The following is a 20,693-nucleotide window of genomic DNA, read 5'->3' on the forward strand; positions in this document are numbered from 1 at the left end:
ACGAAAAATGATCATAGAGATTGTCCTCCTTCCTTTTTAAGAAACAACAATGCATTTTTATATCGTTTCTAAGTATTGGAAGTTAAGTTAAGTTAAAGAAGTGTTATCGTTTTGAGACATGCCTAAATATCTTAACAAAACAGCCATTAGCCAACACTAATTTTATGGCATGTATGCATTTAAACTTTTATAGAAGGATTGTATCGCGTGAATGTGAAACATGTTGACCCTAGAGCTATACTTGTCTACCCGTGTACAACAACTCATTAAGCAAACCCCTCACAACGGTTACCTCCGGCATTTCAACATTTGTTAAGAGATGTGAAGCTTATACACTTAAACGGCCTGCTAGGTTATTTATATTTCAGCATAGAAACTGAAGGTATACCTTATATAAGTATAACTATAAGTTACAATTAACATATCACTTTCAAAATGGCGATTTGTGATTAACCCGATTTCCAAAGAAGCTTATCCAATCACCTAGTATAGATATTCGTTATCATAAATCGGCTGCCAATATAAACCAGGTAATGATGGTCGATTAAAACCTGCTTCATATCATTTATATTATTTTTCCGTTTGAGTGTTCAGTACATAAAAGAAGGCCATAATGCCCCTGAAGCATTCACATGGGTACAATATTCACCAATTGTCGTATACATTACCTGGTATCCTTGTTTAAATACATTCAAGATATGTTTGTAAAATATTAAAATGTAAATGATGCATTTGTCTGATAGCGAGTGTTTTTTTGCAAATTATATGCATGTACATGTATATATATATATATATATATATATATATATATATATATATATATATATATATATATATATATATATATATATATATATATATAATTTCTGTTTATGAAATTGCATGTAAGTTAATTGCAATAACAATGTTTTCATAATTATTGCCTCACCTTCTTTTCTGATTAAAGGAAACTGATTTTGACATCGCAGCACTAACATTAAATAATATTAAATATCAATTATAGACCTATTCAAAATCTTCACTTTTAAACATGTACAAAAATCATTTGTGCATTATTTCATTTTGTATGGCCCCAGATCGATAGATCGGGGGTATATTGTTTTTTTCCTGTCTGTCTGTCATTCTGTCCCAAAACGTTCACCTTGGGTAAAGTTTGATAACTTTTGCAATATTGAACAAAGCAACTTGATATTTACCATGCATGTGTATCTCATGGAGCTGCTCATTTTAAGTGGTGATCCTTGCAAGGACCATATTATACTATACGAATCTTGGCTTTATTGCACTGCTTTTAGATTGATATTCGTTATATATTATTGTCGCAAAAATAGTGTATTCAATATACTGAAACTGCCAGTTTATATTTATTTCTGTTTCGGCTATGTCATTGTATTTGTCGAATCTGACACGTAACGCAAATTGCTAGTGTCCTATTACCTGGGCGTAGGTACGTTATGTTTTGTAAAGATTTATCAAATTATTTTGAATAGCACACGTAGGATGCAAAAAGGTGTGTGCTTGTTATTTGCTGTGCGGTTCCACTTACCGTTTTTTTTTGCCCAAAACACTAGCGTAAATGTAATTACCCAACTATTGAAATAAACTTATCAACTCATATATTGTATAAAATTGCATCAACTTTTCACATACATTTAAAAGGAAATATTACATTTGCTCTTAAAATGTTAAGTTTATAATTTTTACAATGTTCATTATTGTTTGAAATATGTTATTTATATACACCGTCCGATTGTTTAAGTTTTCCTTAACCTTCTTTAAAATATCATTCAAAATTTGTTTGTTTTTCTAACGAGGCTTTGTTTTCTGGCAAAAAACATTTTTTCTATTGAATAGCTTGCTTGGACACTTCTTGCGTGCTCAGCGTTCCGATATTTGCACAAACAAAAAGTCATTTTCAAATAGCATATATATTTATGATTTTGCGCTGTTAAATAATGTTCTACATTAAACAGTTCGGCGCCATAACGAAACGTAAATATATATATAAAAAAATCCAGGGTTTTGTATGCTGGATTTAATTCGGAATTAGTTAACTGCCATACAAATTGTATGGGGTGTACTGGTGAAATTTGGTAACGTCCTCGTAAACAGTTTACCTGCTACGTATTGCCGGTATTGCACGCCTCTGCATGTGTGCTCTGTTTACTATCCATACCTTCTAAAGGCCTGTAAATCAAGCATTACGGTACGTGCACAAACACAAAACATGTCTCGAAAACCGCAACTATGTTTACATGCCATTGAATAATAAATTAGATTTTACCTTTCGATAAACACCCATTACGAATCCTCATATTAACGTGCGGCCTTTCCCGGATCTATCAGCTTTCTACAAATCATATGACACGATATAGATATATTGTTTAGCTATTAACAATTTAAAGATATAATAGCTGTATTTGAATACGGATTTTGATTGTGGATGCATATAGACTAAACCATATGCGATTGCAATCATGTTTATATTACTAATATGATATGTGTTTGTGCCATACTTGACCAATTGCTGAACATAATGTTTTGTTGTTATTGTAAATAAAGGCGGACTTGTTGCATCCTTTGGCGTACTTACGAATTGCAAATAAAACTGGAATAACAATGTGCCGTTGAAATATTATGAAATATGTGTGCGGTAAATACAACATATGTATTCAGATGTATTAGGCTGCTCGCTCTCCTTAATCCATTTATGCCTAGCGCCTAGAACAAAGGTCTTGGCAAACAGCGTTGACCCAGATGAGACGCCGCATGATGCGGCGTCTCATTAGGGTCTGCGCTGTTTGCTTAAAGGAATTTGTGTAAGAAATATTATAAATATAGAAATAAATATAATCGACATCCCTAATTTTGGAAATAAATTGATTCAATTTAGAAGGATGGGAGAGTCCACTAGGCATTAATGGGTTAATCTGGCTTATAGTGTTGTCCCTACTTGAAACGTATTTTGGAAATGTTTTGATGAACAAGGTTTTATTTTCTTCTAGTGATATAATTATTAATGTTCTTGATTAACAAATAAAATTTAAACTACATATAGACCTTTAATTATATTATACGAAGCGATTTTTATGCTTTTCAAACATGTACTTTGAATTATTATTATTGCGTTACAATGCAATATTTTGGCGATGTTTTTACACTGTTAATGTGTTTGCGGGCGTTAACTTAAATTAAATAATGTACTTGGATCAAGGATGTGTACTTCTTTACTATCTCATCGAGTAAAAAGTATATAGTGTTAAATCGTTGCGCTAAACACGGCGAAGTTTTTCTGTTTACCTCGCTTAATCGATATAAGATATATGTTTTAGAGTTAAAACGTTAAATGCAATTCACAATGCATAGCCATACAATGCTTGCGAATTAACTTTCATGTTTTGCAGTAGGCTGCTCCTTATTGGCAAGTGTCCAAATCTTACATGCTTCGGAACAGGTAAACAGAACCTTTTCAGATGCAGGTTACTCCCGTAGTCGCTAAACTTTAGAATTGTAATTCAATCACATGCTATAAATAGTCCTGTACCTGGTATGTGGACCCGTTTGCAGAATGTAGTTGAGGGCGTTTCTCAGTGGAATTGAGTTTATGGGTTAGTAGACATGCAAAAAAACCGAGGTGCTTGTCTGGCATCATGCCACGTTTTTGCTATAATCGATTCAGAGATGGCCGCCATTGACATAATACAATTTGTACTTTTTTTAACCGTAACAACAAAATACATTTATAATAAATATATATACTGACTAAATATAGTGTTTAGGATCAATTTATGTTGTCAATGTATCTTTTCAAAGTCAGTATGACTTTGAAACGGCATGTACAAGGTCATTTTGTCTTTAATGCCGCTAAGTCCTTTGATTCTCAGATTCGTTGATTTGCTGAAGTGACAGCTCCAATTTTACTAAAATGTAACGCTTATTTATGCAGTTTTAAATTGTAAAATGTTTTTTTGCATATGGTATTTGTAATAAAATCTATAAAAATATGCAATAAAACCATTCTTCTTTATAGATTATCATTTAAGTTTATGCTCATTAATGCATTTTGATTGCAAATATTGATCCGACCATATTATTTACAAACGCGGAAAAGTCAAGGTAATGCGAAATGCGAGTCTGTTAACCACTGCATGCTGGCTGTTATTTTGATAAACTTTGGTTTATTTAGTTTGTTCTCATGTTTGATTAATTGGCTTTGTTGCTCTGATGCTAGTGTTAAATGTTTACATTTCTACAATCTCTGTTTATCAGAGAAAATGTCAACGCAGTATCTCTTTTTGAAATAATACAGACAATACAGACATCAGATTTTCTAGCAAATTTCATTATTTAGGAACAGTTGATTTTAGACAATGAATACAGAAAGAACTTAGAAATTATAATTATATGCTATAGTAATCACAGTTTTATTTGGATTATATTGTTAATCACGTGTGAAATAAAAACAATTAAAATACTATTATAAAAAAGGAAGAATAACGAACGAGAACATTTGTGAGACTCAAATCACTCTATGCAAGGTTTTAAGAGCTAGTGTATTTGTGGATACTATTAACTAACTCAGCAGTTGGTTACTATGGAATCTAAATTATCTTCTCCAAAAAGCACAAGTTTGGTCCCCTTGGTGGCAGAGGAAGACGGGCTGCATCCCAGTTTATGCATCATCTGCCATGAAGATAACAAATTACCTCTTATCAGTGAAGAAACGGGGCGTGCGAGGGTAAAGAGAGCTGCTGCACTAAGGAATGATATTGTTACAAAGCGCATCAAACGTTTGGATGACAAGACGGATGATCAAAATGGTATGTTTTCTTACCACAATACCAATAAGTGTTATAAGTCGTACACACATTCCGGCAAGCTGAAGGTTATTGAGGAAAAAATATCGGAAGAACCAATGGAGTGTGAGACAGACAATGGGGCGTCTACAAGTGTTGGTTTCAGAAAATCCCTTCGCCGTAGCATTTTACCATGTCAACCCCCTAGCTGTCCGAAAGATCCCAGAACTTTGATTTGTGTAATATGTGGTAATGTAGAACACAAGAGGAACCGGGACAAATACAGAATCTGCGAGTATGGTAGTGCTGAGAAATTCGTCAACGCTGCAATATACTTCCAGGATGAAGTTTTCACAAGAGTGGAGGATCGTCTGAGCAACAACCACGAGGAATGTATAAAGTAAGTCATCTCTGCAGACTTATACTGCCACAACACTTGTCGTCAGAGCTACCTACGTAAATTTGACCGTAACATTAAATCTACTGATCATATCAAACCGGATATTAACAACATCAAGCGTGTACTCTTCAATCGCACCCTGTCTTATATTGACAATCTTCTGGCAAAGGGTGCATGTTGCACTATGAGTGATATTGTAGAGTTTGCATTAAGGTTGTTAGAAGAAGATGAAGTGCTTACAAGTACATTCCTTAACCGTGATATGAAGCAGCTGATTATCAGTCACTATGGACATTCGGTCACAATATCGCCCAATAGTAGGGTCAACGAATCTGACATCATTTTTTCATCTGATATAAGCGCTAATGACATAGTGATCAAACTTAAGAATCAGGACATTATGCAGGAAGCTGGTACCCAGTTAAGAAAAGTTCTCAAGGACGTTGATTTTGGCCTACACGTTTTTGCGACAGTACTGACCTCAAGTCTTCAAGGGAAAAAACAAGAATTCCAGGACCGCTTCTCACGTTTTTGTCAGCTCTTTTTAAGGTCCCTAAGTACAAGCTTTTTCAAAGCAGTGCGCATGACATTGAGGAGCTTCTACAGCCTCTTGAAGATGAGGTACATGAGGAGGCAGAGGAACAGTTATTACACTGTCCTTTACCAACACAGGCAGATCCTCCTCCACAAGAACAAACAGAAACCTGGTTGAGAGACCATTAAAGTACACAGCTACACTGCCTATTCCAGATGCTTGTGTACATCAGTCATAGTGGCTTGACGCGAACACCATTGCATATGATGCTTGGCCACGCAATTTATGAAAGAGATCGCAGCAGGAGCCTTCTCACTGCTTTCAACAGAATTGGTGCATGTTCAAGTTATCAAACCATTAGATCTGCCCGCAGTCTTCTTGCTAGCTATGCCGTGAAATGCTCAGAAGATGGAGAAACCCCAATACTCAGTACTTTCACCAAGGAGGACTACATTATGGCTGGAATGGACAACTCGGACTATGCTGACAAATCATCAATATCTTGTACCGAAGGTTCACATTATGCTGCCCTAGTGATATTTCAAGATGCCACAGTGAATAGGCCTCTTTCCAAACCCCCAGTGTCCAATACAGGAATACGCCGTGCACATCCAATTCTGAAAACAAAGCTACCATGTCAAGAGATACCTCCCCATATCAAGCCAATAGTTAGACCAGCCTTATCACAAGATATGTTGCTGCATCCTGAAACTAAGCAGGCTACGTTGCTTGATACACAAACTGCCCGGAATGTAGCCACAAAGCGTGAATTCACTATAAGTGTTCCGCGCAATGGTTCAGAAATAGAAAATCCTCATATCTGGGCCGCCGTTCATACGCTTGTTTCTTCTGCTGTGGTGCCGATGATGCGTGTTGGCTTCCTACCTGTTATACCAAGACCCATCACTGAGCGTGCTACAGTCAGACATTGCCTCACTTGTTTTCAGAGTGTGCGAAGACAGTTAAATCAGGAATCGCTGGTAATATGATGTGATGAGAGTGTTTTCGCTCGTGCAGCAGACATTTACCTACACGAGACGAACAAGTTCAGCGACCTCTTTCTTTGTATGGGCCCTTTCCATTGGACCCGTGTTCTGCTTAGATGTCCGGGCAAACTTCTGCGAGGCTCTGGCCTAGATGATGCATTGATCGAATGTGGGGTGTTTGGACCAGGTGTGATAGAGACAGTGTTGAACGACAGTCATTATGTACGGGCCCTCACTGGTATGCTGATGGTGGGGGACGTAATTCATAAACTGGAGTGGCAAGCTTTTTGGAAACATAAGGGCAAGGCTTCATACCCAGTCCTGGAGCAGATGAAGGAACTGCAAAACATGCTTGTTGCCAATGAACGCTGTCCAGAGCAGTTTGAGGTTATTAACGGGCAGATGGAACAGTTGCATCAAGACTTTCTTGAGTTTCAGAAGGAATGTGAGGCTAAGTCTGAGCTTTGCAAATTCTTTGGTGTTTGGTTGCAGTTAGTGTCCATCGTCAAAAATGCGGTAGTCTCTGACAGAGAAGGAAACTGGAATCTGCATGTAGCTACCATTGACGATTCCATGCAAATATTTGCTGAATATGACTGCATTAACTACTTGCGTTACGGTTCATGGTACCTAGAACAAATAAAGGTAATGGAGTTCACACATCCTGAGCTTTATCGGCGCTTTTCCATTGGTCAATGGGTTGTTCGAGACCGCCCAGGCTGGTTTTGCAGTGTTGCAGGTGATATGAAGGTTGAGCAGACTATTCAGAGAGTATCGAAGGGTCCAGGAGGTCACTATGTTATAGGAGAGACACGCAATGCTGGTGCAGTAGCAGAATTTGAGCTTTTGTTCCATGAGATAGGGTCCATCACCAGGCTCCTCAATCTTCTAACCACAAACAAGCCGATGGATCACACAGAATGTCATCTTCAGCATTCGCTGAGCGCCACTCGTCGTCACTCGTTCAACCACAATGTAGAAATGTTGTTGGACTATGTGCTCGAACGTCAGAACCCATACATAGTGACGGTCAGTGTTTCCGTTCCACTTCACAATTTACTGACAAAACTGGCTGTTGACAAAGAGGTTGCTGTACGGCTTCTTAAATGAATTGAAAATGGTGAAAGTGTTTACCGCGCATACAGGCAGGAGAGAATAGTTGAGAAAGCGAAAAAAATCAGTTCCACCATTTCAAACAGAAAGCTTCCCAAGTTCACTGACCATCTTAAACAGTCATTATTGACATCGAAAGCTTTTCTTAAGGAACGGAAAACCCCGTCATCCAAAGATATGGCAGATGCACAGAGGAGCATGGACATTGCAAAGGAACGAGGCATGTCCCTCAAGCAGATATTATCTCATGATTTGATTTCTTCATCTCCATTATTTGATGGTGACCTCCCAGCCCATGTTAATAAATCAAAACTTATTGGGGAGATTGAATCTAGACTGGACCTCAGTAAATGGAGTCGGGAATCTCTTCTTCCCACTCATGTCATCGTGGACTTCATGTCTAAGATGCGACAGATGCCTCTTGAAAAAAATTCCACTCTGGGTGGTGCAATCAATGCTGTCATCAACTCAGCGTCAAGCATTTGTGAGGGGGCCAGAGTGCATTCATCTTGTACTAGACTCATACATTGAAATGTCTTTAAAGGAAGGTGAACGGCTGCGGCGCGGAGACGAAGCAACAGGTATTGCAATTATTGACATGAGCAGAGACACACCAATCCCACAACAACTTAATAAATTCTGAGCATCCGAGAAAAATAAGCGTAATCTTCAACTTTTGGTAAGGGATATAGTGTGCAATGACGTCTGTGCCAATCCTATCATTGCAAGTTCAGTTTTCTCGGACAATGAAGCTCTTCCAGCAATTAAGTTTGGTAATGAAGACATTCCTGAACTGTTAAACTGGATTGAGGAGGCCGATGCCAGGGTAGTGGCTCATGTTGAGTGGGCTGCTCGTATCAAACAGTGTCAAAGAGTTGTTGTGATGTCAAACGACACCGACAGCTTTGCATTATTGCTTCACTTCACTCCATATTTCCAGACACTCGGTATGAAAGAAATCTGGCAGCAGTATGGTACTGGTGAGAAGCGTCGAATGCTTCCGTTGCATCAGGCAATTTCTCGGCTTGTGACACCGCTGGCAAAGACAATGATAAAGGCTCACATATTGACAGGCGACGACTGCATGAGTAAAATGGGAACCAAGCATGCAGCTGTGACCTCTGACCCGGTACAGTTTTTAATGAATTTTGGAGAGACAGAAACCTTGTCAGAGCAGGATGTAGCATAAGCAGAAAAGTATCTGGTACGCGTCTGGGCAGGGCCAGATCGACGACAACTGCGGAAACATTTGACCATCTCCGACTAGAGAACTATACTAGTGCTAGTGCTGGACTTGATTGCCTACCTCCTACAAGCAGTGTAATCAAAGGACACATTCGTAGAGGAGCCTTTCTAATACATAGGGCATGTAAACTGCTTATAATTACTGATGGTCCCTAGACACGGCTGGCACCAGTTACACATGGTGGATGGGAGGAGCACCTCGGCATGCTGTTGCCCACAAAGTGCCTGAAGCCTTTACCACGGAGCTTGCTGATATTGTGCAAGTGTACAGGGAAGTGTGATACTCGACGTTGTCCGTGCCGTGCTGCTGGGGTGCTTTGTATCACATTTTGTCATGGTAAAGTGGACAATTCACCTTGTGAAAACCTGACTTGAAATGACTAACTTTGGAACTGTATGTAATCTATGTGAAACTAAGTATTTTTAAACCTATAAAAATGAGAATGATTTCATGTTGATGAGTTGTGTGCTTTTTGCTATAATGCCACATGGAATAAGGTGTAAGCCCGTTAGCCTGTCCCTAGGACTGGGGATGACTCAGTGATTACCCAGCCAACACATGTCATTGGTTCACAACTTGTGTAAATTATCTAAGAACAGTATCCAGATTAAGTTTGCAAATCCAGATTATTTGCAAACTTATTTTTTGTATTTATTGAACAATTGTTATGAAATTTTGCATATTTGTAGGGGGCATTGAGTACATACATATAATTTAAAAAAAAGAGTTAAAATGTTTTTGGAAAGTAGAGTTATTTGATGATAAAGTTGCCATCCCCCGTTGGATCCCAACGGGGTTTTGGCTCCCCCGTTAAGAATTGCAATTCTCCAACGGGTGTTTTTTCCAGACGGGAGAATTTTACCTATATTTTACAAAAAATGTAATTTAAATATTATGCTTTGTTTTCTGTTTCAATGTTTACAAATACACATGTTTAAGTTATAATTGTAAGAAATATGTACTTTAATAAGAAAATAAAGTGTTTGTAGATTTTCTTCCCCCGTGGGATTTTGACGGGGGATCCCGTCCATCTCCCATATCCATTAAATTCCAACGGGGTTTTCACGGGGGACCCCGTCAATCCCCCATTTAAATTAAACTCCAATGGGTGTTTGACGGGGGATCCCCGTTTAACTCCAATTTATAAAGAACTCCAATGGGAGTTTGACCAGAGAAGGGAAAACAGTTTATACCCATTGCAATATATTCCATTGTATAAAGAGTAAAAGACACCAAACTTTATTAAATAATTGATGTTTTCTTTTTAAGGTGTCAAAATAAATTTATAATTTTTGAATTTTCTTAACTCGGTACGTTACGTTAAATAAAATGTCTTTTTGAAAGAGATTAGACCCACATATTGCTATTTCTGGAAAGATGAATTTAAAACGTTCCATAATTTTGAAAGACTGTATAAATAATATAGTGACTTATCTCGAAAATATATTACATTTACCTTTTGATAATCCAAACGTTGCTTTTATCCATTTCTGTGATGATAAATACAATCCAGAAAGACAATAACATTGGAAACATACTTATTGCCATTCGGAATTGTATTATTGTGTTGTTTATTCCCCTTAAACAGTTTTTGAAGTTTTTTGCTCGAAATTTTGAGTCCGTCTATAATGCGTATATGACTCATTTTCGCGAATATGAACGAAACGAACGAATATGATCGAATATTTGCAATATTGATGCTTTTTCTGCAATGTTTTTATCAACAAATTACAGTTTAATTAAAAATACAATTAAGACTGTTAACATAAATAGAGCAATTCTCTAGCCATTATCATGTTTCGAACTATAAAGTCATGTTCGCGAATATGAACATTGTTTTTAGGCTATACAATAACCACGACGACTCCACAATACAAGGTTTACAGTCAACTCGTACCTAAGTCAACTCGCACGGTAGTCAACTCGCACGTTGTTTGGTCAACTCGCACGGAAGTCAACTCGTACCTAAAAGTCAACTCGCACGGTAGTGAAACTATTGATGTGTTGATGGGTTCTGAATGAGTTATTTATGCATAAACACAATGAGAAATACTTTCAGAGTTTAGTTCAATACTTTTCATTGCAATATTTTCACAAAATAACACATTTTTTTAACAAATTGTGTTTACACCAGGTTACATTATCGGCACATTATAACAGACAGTAAACGTACTTTTTAAAATATATTTTTTAAACTATTATTTTTATTAAAATATTTGAAACACACATTGTCAAAGCTTTATCATGTACACAAGTAGACATTCATCTATATACTTTTATTTTAATATTTATTTCAATATTTACATACAGTATCAAAGCTGTACAATATGTACACAAGTAGACATACATCTATATACTTTTATTTTAATATTTATTTCAATATTTACACACATTATCAAAGATTTACAATATGTACACTAATATTGTAATTTAATGAATAGGACATAAAGACTGATAGAAATATGAATTATTAAGAATTTAATATTTGTCATAAAACTATTAATGAAGATCCCGTTACCTATGGAAAACTTATTGCGCACACAATTATAAGTAAAAAACGTATATCAATAATGTTAACGTGAGTACAAATACGTATAGCTTAGTATCATATAAACCGAGTATATATGATTATCATACCTACATGTATTGAAACATTTTTGTACGCAAAGATTATTAATTTTACAATAATAATCAGTCATAATACAATTTTACAGAATCAAATGTGTATTTAATTAATAATTTAATAAAATTGCCCAGCATTATTAAAATTTGAACATGAGTTACAGTTCTACATTAATTAATTAAATATTAAATTGTAAAGCATGACAAATTAAAATATTTATTTAAGTATTCCATACTACGGCCTTATTTCTAGGCAACCCCTATCAGTAATAGCCTTATCTACCCCTCGATTATCAGTACCCTCATCAGCTCTGAATGACTTACAGATTATCTGTTTATTGTAATTTTAGGGGTGGGAAATAGGATATGGTGTTTTCAGGTATTGTTACTTTCTTGACTGATTAGGTGACATATGGTTTATTATTACAATTCCAAATTAACAATTAAAGTGATAGTATGGGCATGTTTCACTGTTGAATTGAGCTGAACATAATTAACAGGTCAAAAGAGTTAGTTTAAATGTGGTTACTGACGAATTATCTGCAACTCATCTTGCTGCCAGTTGTTTATAAAAAGTATATATTATAGTCGATATTTTACATGACTCACCCAGTCCTCTAAGCCGAAATGATCCGTAAAACAAAATAGTGTATTTGTGTCGTATGAACGAATCTGCACTAAAACTAGATTTAGATTCACTTCGTAAATCAAATCTTGTGTGTCGTCAGTTGTCAAAACGAAACTACGGTTGATATTCAAATGCATTATTTTTCTCTTTCCGGGATATTGTTGTAGTATGTTGATGCTGCATTAACAAATATAAGTGTATATGAAGTGAAAACACCAAAAATAAACAACGGTTGCGATAGACACCTATAAACTGTAATATTCCAATATTAATAATATCACTTTAACATACTAACGTATGAACATTTCAAAATCTGTCATAGCTTATTAAAAAAGTAAAACATATCAGCTTATATAAATTTTATAACAATTAAATAGAAATTAGAATACAAATAATTAACAAAAACAAAACATGAACGCTGAAAAAGAGCTCTACAAAGACTACATAGACATTTCACAAATGTCACAAAAAACCACTTAAATGTTCACTCGATCTTAACAGAATAAATACATCAGGAAGAATTATATTCATAGAAGAATTTCCATATCAAAAATGTTAGAAAACCATTTTAAAACGGGATCCAGACATAAGCCCCCCAGGACAAAAACCCCCAATGAAAAAATGAACATTTGGACAATTGCCCCCCAGTTGAAATGACAGGTAGGATATAAGCCCCACAGTGCTGATTTTGCATCTGGACATTTGCCCCCCAGTGCTTATTTTAGAAGTGGACATTTGCCCCCCAGTGCCTAATTTTCAATGACATTACTCGATTGAGCAGATAATCATGTCCAATTATCACCACCTGATTACTCAAAACCTTTGAGATGATAATCCATTTATCCAATTACCACCACTGAAAGGCTTAAATAATGGAAGGGATAAATAAGGCGACACTGGATTTGATCTCTTCTCTGACTTTCATAACTTCTATGGCTAAGTGGTTAGCATCGTTACTGTGTGTTGTGGATGATGTGACCATAGTAACCTGAATATATATAAACAATTATTTAATATTGTAACTAATGATAATAGCAATGAAACATTTAATTTATTATATATAAAATTATTTTGTGACGTTTTGTATAACTGTTTGGAATTAATTATGTAAATTTATTGATATTTTGAATGTTGGTAAAGCTTACAAATACTACATTTACCTTTACTTCAAATAATTACATTTGTGAAGTTATGCAATACTGTCTGGAATTAATTTTGCAAATCGCTATTTTAAAAGTTATGATAGCAAAGATAACAAATAGCATTTTAATATTATACTTACATCAAGATTAGTTGTCATGGTTCCTTTACATGAAGCGCTTCTGCGCTTGGAACATTCCCAATGTATTGATTCTTTACGAGACTTCTTTTTGGTGTAAGAGTACCCATCCTTCAGTAATTTCTCAGACCCTTTATTACTCTTAATAATTTCCATGATGAAATGTATCATTTGAAATGTGATAGTTTCGTTATATACTAAGTTTTAGTTAATTGTTACTCAAACAATGTAACTACAAAAATAATTGCCTTTAAATGTTGTTATATGTGTTCACTTTAATTATCATTATTTGTACTAAGTTATGATAATTATTATTGATAATCCTTTTGATTGATTAAATAAAGAAGCCATTCATTTTCATTAACAAGTATATGATCAAAGCCACATGTCACACCTTTAACAAGCTGACAATCCTTTTGATTGATTAATTAAAGAACAATTCTTTAAGATGTTTGTTTAACCTAAGATTAGGAAATTCGAGTGAGTTTCTGGACCTTTTTTATTTCAAATTATAATGATCCAAGTTTCTATTATTATATATTTGTGAGATATGAAAAAATAATGAATCCAAAGACAGAGATATACTAGTTTAATGGAAACTACATATGATATTAGCACTGGGGGGGGGGCAAATGTCCTCTTCTAAAATAAGCACTGGGGGGCAAATGTCCAGATGCAAAATAAGCACTGGGGGGCTTATATCCTACCTGTCATTTCTACTGGGGGGCAATTTTCCAAATGTTCATTTTTTCATTGGGGGGTTTTGTCCTGGGGGGCTTATGTCCTACAATCTTTAAAACAGCCGATATTTGTTAATATTCGCCCCTTTCGCGAATATAGTAATATACGCTCTTTAGTCGTACCGAGCACATATCAGTGAAAGGGGGAAAAATTACATATCTTTAAGGTATGGGTAACCTATGGTCTTTAAAAATCGATTAGGAATTTATAAAAGGTATTTCTTGTGTTAGGTTTAAGAAAGAATGTCTCAAAATATTGTAAAAAAAACCATTGAAAATTGAAACTAGCGACAGCTCCCTTGCAAGGATATTTTGGATCTCCAAAAAGGAGGTTTTTGCGAAGGTCAATATTTCACGCTGCAGAAACAGAACAGAACTTAGAAGGTAAATTGTGAAAAATCTAAAGACTTCTAGGTAAATAAGCACAGCACATGGTTGAAATTTATGAGTAATGTAGCCAAAACTAGAATTGCATTCTGTTTGAATGTACTTTGCATGCCATGAAATGGGTAAATTTCTCAATTTTTCATTAAAAAGTAGGTGGGTGGGGGAAAGGGTGTCAGAGACTCAGACAATTCACCCCCAAGACAATTCATCCCCTGGACAATTCACTCCAGAATTTGATTTCCTTGGACAATACACCCCCAAGACAATTCACTGCCATATTTTTTATATGATCTTGTATTGTCATTTGCTTTTGTCATATTTTAAAATAAGTTGTGAACAGATGTTTGGGGTTATAATTTTGACTTTGTAGCATAATTTTGATGTGAAGATAATAAATGTCGTATGTAAATGAAAGTTGAAATAGTGTTTTTTGTCAAATGCAATCCAACCAATGCTTTTTTTCTATAAACTGTGTTACAACATATAAAATTGAAACAAATTAAGTATTTTGTATTTATAATATTTGTGCATTGGATTTAAATAACAGACTGCGAAATAAGCGCACGCCCGTTGGCCTAGGCGTGTAAATTATAGCTCTGGCCTATTAAAATTGCCATATTGTACGCCCGTCGGACCAGTAGAAATTCCGTGTATCAATATTGTTTCATTTTTAAGTGTGATAAAAGTCATTATTTTGTGAGTACTTTGCGAAGATTTCCGACAGAACTTCGTTCATCTTCGCCTAAAATACGAGATTTAAACGTGTTCCGATTGGTCCATACATTCAACGGTCATTTTCGAGTCTTAACACAGGCCACGTGGTGAACAATTTAGACTGGTTATTTACTATTGGCACACGTCATGCTGATGTGTTTTCTGCTGAAGTAAACTTATCAACGTACGCGGCTTGCATTTCCGGAATAAACATCGTTTTACTTTGTAACCTTGTTTGTGTGTTTATTTCCAAAGTTGTAAGTCCCTACGGGCATAAGGCTGCATAATGCTTAAATACGTAGCTGGAGCGAAGCCAGGCAAGAAACTGCCCACTTCTGATCGTAAGTCAACAAATGACTATGAAAAATCACGGAAACGTGAATTTCAAGAAAAGTGGTAAAAAATCAGTGATGAAGGAGAAGCTACTTCTGTAAGACAGAGTTTAATAAGCTACCCTTAAAAACACAGCATAAGAAAAAAGTCAACATGTATGATAAAAGTATGCCTTCACTTGTCAAGTAAACTTCTGGAAAATAACTATCAGGTTGCTTGTTTTACAGGATATGGTTTCTGACTAAGAGAATCTCCAGGATTGACATGACGCCTTATCAGTGATCGCTCCGCCCACTTAATCACGTGGCTCAGCATGAAGAAAACCTAGACAAGCTAACACCAAAATGGCTTCTTTGCCTATAGACTGCATATAGATTTACGCGATATTCCGGATGATTTTATGGACTTGTTTTACACCATATTACACGTGTAAAGGGGTTGATGCCATTTAGTTATTCTGCAAATGCAAAAAATATAAGATTAAAGAGAACATCAGCTATTTACAACGGGTAAATCGGTTCATTAAACACGCTCTCAAACGCTTGCGCGCTTCCCGAAATCGAACTCGTTATTACGTGCAATGGTGGTATTTGCAATAAATTAACACTTCACCGGTATTTACCCGTGTTATTAACAAAATTATTACAGAAACATTCCCCCCTACCCGTGTATTTGACACGAAATAGCGCTTTATAACTGGGAATTCGGTGAAGTTTTACGCGCTTTCTGACGCCGGGTGGGTACCTCAATCCCACATGTTATTGCGTATAAAAGTGATATTAATCATATTAAACATTGCTTATGGGACATTTATCAATCACTATAGGTACCAACTTCCGCGAAGTTACCGCATTTATTGTTTAAATAATATCTGTAAAAATAACTCTTACAATAGCATTTATCGATACGTATATTAAAATATTAACAAAATGGTTTTCACTTGTTTCTGACACACACAGAAACGCGATTTTTAACGGGGATTTCGTAAAGTTACACGAATTGGGTACCATAATTCTCAATTATTTTACATGCACACATAATACATACTTAATAATGCTTAGTTATTGCTTATATGACATTTCAAGTTTGTGAAATAAATAAATGTTTTTTAAAGGGGATCTCAATAATTTTTTAAGCTTCCACTCGCTCTTGTCAAGACCGCATTTCCGCGCTGGAAATGGTATAAATTTAATTCATCTAACTTATCTTTCTGGATACCAAATGTCAGAGTTGCATTAACCCTTTTTACACCGTTTTTTGCCATATTTCATTTCCGTTTTTTAATCCGAACAAAATATAGAAACTCGTTTAAAAAATGAGATCTAGGCATTCGAGCTCCTAGTGTGGATTAAAAGCGTTTATTGGTGACAACACATGAGCGCATATGTGTAGATACCGTTAATAAGACAATAAATCACATGTCACCTTCAAATAACATGTATGATGTCAATTAAGTGCATTACTATCAGAGTAATAAAACACAGCATGAATTAGGCTTCATGGTGGGTTTTATTTCTCTTTCATTCTCAGATGAACCTCGCTTCTGACCTAGTAACTGATAAAACTATTTAAAAAAAGTGAAATATTATGTGATAATCAGATCGATAACATAAACTATTTAAATCTGCTAGTATATCCGATAAAAATATATTATAATTGTCTTTGACAGTGTTGACGTTCAGTTGTTTGTGGTGACGATCGCATGTATTTATACAACTCGTACAGTTCTCAAGATCTCTTTTCGGCTTTGGAAACGATATAAATTAAATGTCGACAACTAATCTTTCAGGATATCGATTGTCCGAGTTACATAATCCCCATTGACACCGTTTAACCATTTTTAATCGTTTTTTTAAAGAGGAAAACAAAAGAAACTCATTGGAATAAAAGTGAACCTAAACATGTAGCTTGTCTAGAAAATGGCGGACAGGTCGTTGCTAACGAGTGCGCCCGATTAATCGATCGCTGATTGGTGGATCAATTCTAGTGGGAGGAGCGATCATAGATAAGGCGTCATGTCAATTGCAGTGATGATTAGATGAACGAAGAAGTTGTTTATCACATGTTAAATACTTATAATTAATAAAGGACATAATTACATTGACTTGTTATATTGTGTTGCAATTGTTTTTGCAATAGGCTTTACAGTTAACATACCCTGGATACAATTTTACTTTTAATAGATTAACTGCTATTGAAAGATGAAACCCTTTAACAGGGTGCATATTTTAACAAATTTACTTTGGGCTAGTAATTTTGCTGCTGGGCTACTTGTCTTTACCATTCCAGTAGCCCGAATGGCTAGTGGATAAAATGAACTATCGTGAAGACTGAAATAATATTATTAGGTTAACTGCTATTTTATTATTTGAGAACTTTGTCAAATATTGAAGTAGATTAATTAGTTTCATTTAATTCTTAGAATTTTACATTATGACAATTACTTATTTATTCATGTTAGATAGGATAATTAATTTAATAAAATACAGGCTTTTTCCGCTCCACTTTGGGAATACGCCACACTGGAATTCTGGGAATTTCATGTCGTGAAAATCCCCATTTTGGGAAAACAATTATTCGCAAAATTGGCTCCATTGGGAAAAATTATCGCATGTAAATAGTGTTTCTTATATTTCAAAGAAGCCGTTAACTGGTAAATAACGACTATTTTGATAACTTATCATTAAATTTTACAAAGTATCATGAACATATGAGATAAGTGCAGGTTTTTTAATCTGACTTTGGGGAAAAGGCCAGGCCTTTTTTGAGGTGAAAAAAATCGTGCGAAGTGCCCGATTTTGAGGAAAATAAGGAAAGTCTTAAATAATCATTAACATATATTTTATAGTTTTTAAAACAAATTCAAGGCAACAGATAATTTAATTATGCAACACTTTCTATTTTCTACACCGGATCAGGTTAACTTATATATTTTAAGGTAAAAAAAAAAAAAAAAAAAAATTTTTTTTTTTTTTTTTTTTTTGAAATTGGGAATTTTTTTTTTCAATTGGGAAAAAAACACCCAGATTTGCATTGGGAATGGGGCCGAATTTCGGACCCGTGGCATAGGGCGGAAAAAGCCTGAAATATTATGGTTTAATTGATAAGAAAACCTTAATTAAAGAAAGGAAATTTAATATGGTTGGAAGCGTGCTATTAATGGGTATTACAATCAAGCATTCACACACCTGACAAGGCTTTATCAAAGTGTCAACACAGATAAACAAAGACTTCAGTTACACACATTGACAAATAATTATGTTGGGCTGGGCAATTCTAAGACCTGGTATTGTATTAAAAAATTCCATTGTTGTTCATCTGATATTTTGGTTATTATTTTTATTTAACTGCCTATAAACAAAAGTGTTTCATTAAAAAAATTAATATTTTTATTCTTATTATCCATTAAGTTGTTGGATTTTCTCTCATTGAAGGATTAGTGATAGAAGTTGTGTTTGGTAATGTTGTGTATTGAAACATATTTTAGTCTGCAATTATCAGTATTCTTTTCAAAGCCAGTATCAAATTCACACCATTTTATGTTATAATTTTTTAAAATGCTACTTATACACCAATACCTCATGATTTATTAAATCTACTATAATACCGCTAGTATGCTCCTCTTAAAAATGTTTTGAAATGTAATGTACTTTTTACAAAAATTGTACTCAATTCAAGTCCACTTCAATCATACAGTATGTTAACTCATTCCATACTACAGCCTTATCTCTAAGCAACCCCAATCAGTAATAGCCTTATCTACCATTAGATAATCAGTACCCTCATCAGCTCTAAATGCCTGACAGATTATCTGTTTATTGATACCTTTATGGGTGTGAAAAAGGTTGTTTTTTAGGTGTTGTTACTTTGTTGACTGATTATGTGACAAATATTTTATATTATATTTCCCATTTAAAAATAAATATAGTAATTTTATAAAAATTTCGAAATCTTGCATAACTTATCAAATAAAACAATTAGATTATTTCCAAATAATGTATCCAATACCATTATTATTTATTAATACACTTTTTACAAATATAAACTGTTTTAATGAATAAAATCAATCTTAAATAAAACATAAACACATAATAAATTATTTAATGACATAAAAACAATAATAAGATATTGTTAATAATAAGATATTGTTAATAACAAAAACAAACATCAATAGATAAAAAGCACAGTTATGTTTCAATTGCAAGTAATTTTATGAAAAAAAGAAAGAAATTCTGAGAACATCTTAATATGCTTTTATTAGAACTTCATAAAAATAAAAAAGAATACAAATAACTATCCTTAGAAAAAAGATATTTGTAATTACTAAATCCTAAACAAACAGCAAAAGATAAAAAAAAATTGTCCAGGAGCAGGGGTGAATTGTCTAGGGGGTGAATTGTCTCCTCGGGGTGAATTGACATGACGCCTTATCAGTGATTGCTCCGCCCACTTAATCACGTGGCTCAGCGGGAAGAAAACCTAGACAAGCTTTCACCAAAATGGCTTCTTTGCCTATAGACTGCATATAGATTTACGCGATATTCCGGATGATTTTATGGACTTGTTTAACACCATATTACACTTGTAAAGGGGTTGATGCAATTTAGTTATTCTGCAAATGCAAAAAAAATATACGATTAAAGAGAACATCAGCTATTTATAACGGGTAAATCGGTACATTAAACACGCTCCCAAACACTTGCACGCTTACCGAAATCGAACCCGTTATTACGTGTAATGGTGGAATTTGCAATAAATTAACACTTCACCGGTATTTACCCGTGTTATTAACAAAATTTTTACTGAAAATTCCTCCTACCCGTGTATTTGACACGAAATAGCGCTTTATAACTGGGAATTTGGTGAAGTTTTTATGCGCTTTCTGACGCCAGGTGGGTACCTCAATCCCACATG

At 34.8% G+C, this 20,693-nt stretch overlaps 2 protein-coding genes and 1 long non-coding RNA gene across 4 annotated transcripts in view; 1 reads left to right on the forward strand and 2 right to left on the reverse strand.

The window, feature by feature from the left end:
- LOC127874575 (uncharacterized) overlaps positions 1-20,693 on the reverse strand; it is a 207,673-nt gene that overhangs the window by 62,922 nt on the left and 124,058 nt on the right. The gene's annotated exons all lie outside the window — the stretch shown is intronic.
- LOC127874580 (uncharacterized) overlaps positions 1-20,693 on the reverse strand; it is a 194,855-nt gene that overhangs the window by 62,922 nt on the left and 111,240 nt on the right. The window lies entirely within an intron of this gene.
- LOC127874588 (uncharacterized) overlaps positions 14,475-20,693 on the forward strand; it is a 30,448-nt gene continuing 24,229 nt past the window's right edge. Inside the window, exon 1 of the long non-coding RNA XR_008047003.1 lies at positions 14,475-14,729. This is a non-coding gene — a long non-coding RNA (uncharacterized LOC127874588). The remainder of the gene's footprint in view (positions 14,730-20,693) is intronic.

The sequence above is a fragment of the Dreissena polymorpha genome, chromosome 3 (genome assembly GCF_020536995.1).
Source record: "Dreissena polymorpha isolate Duluth1 chromosome 3, UMN_Dpol_1.0, whole genome shotgun sequence".
NCBI lineage: Eukaryota > Metazoa > Mollusca > Bivalvia > Myida > Dreissenidae > Dreissena > Dreissena polymorpha.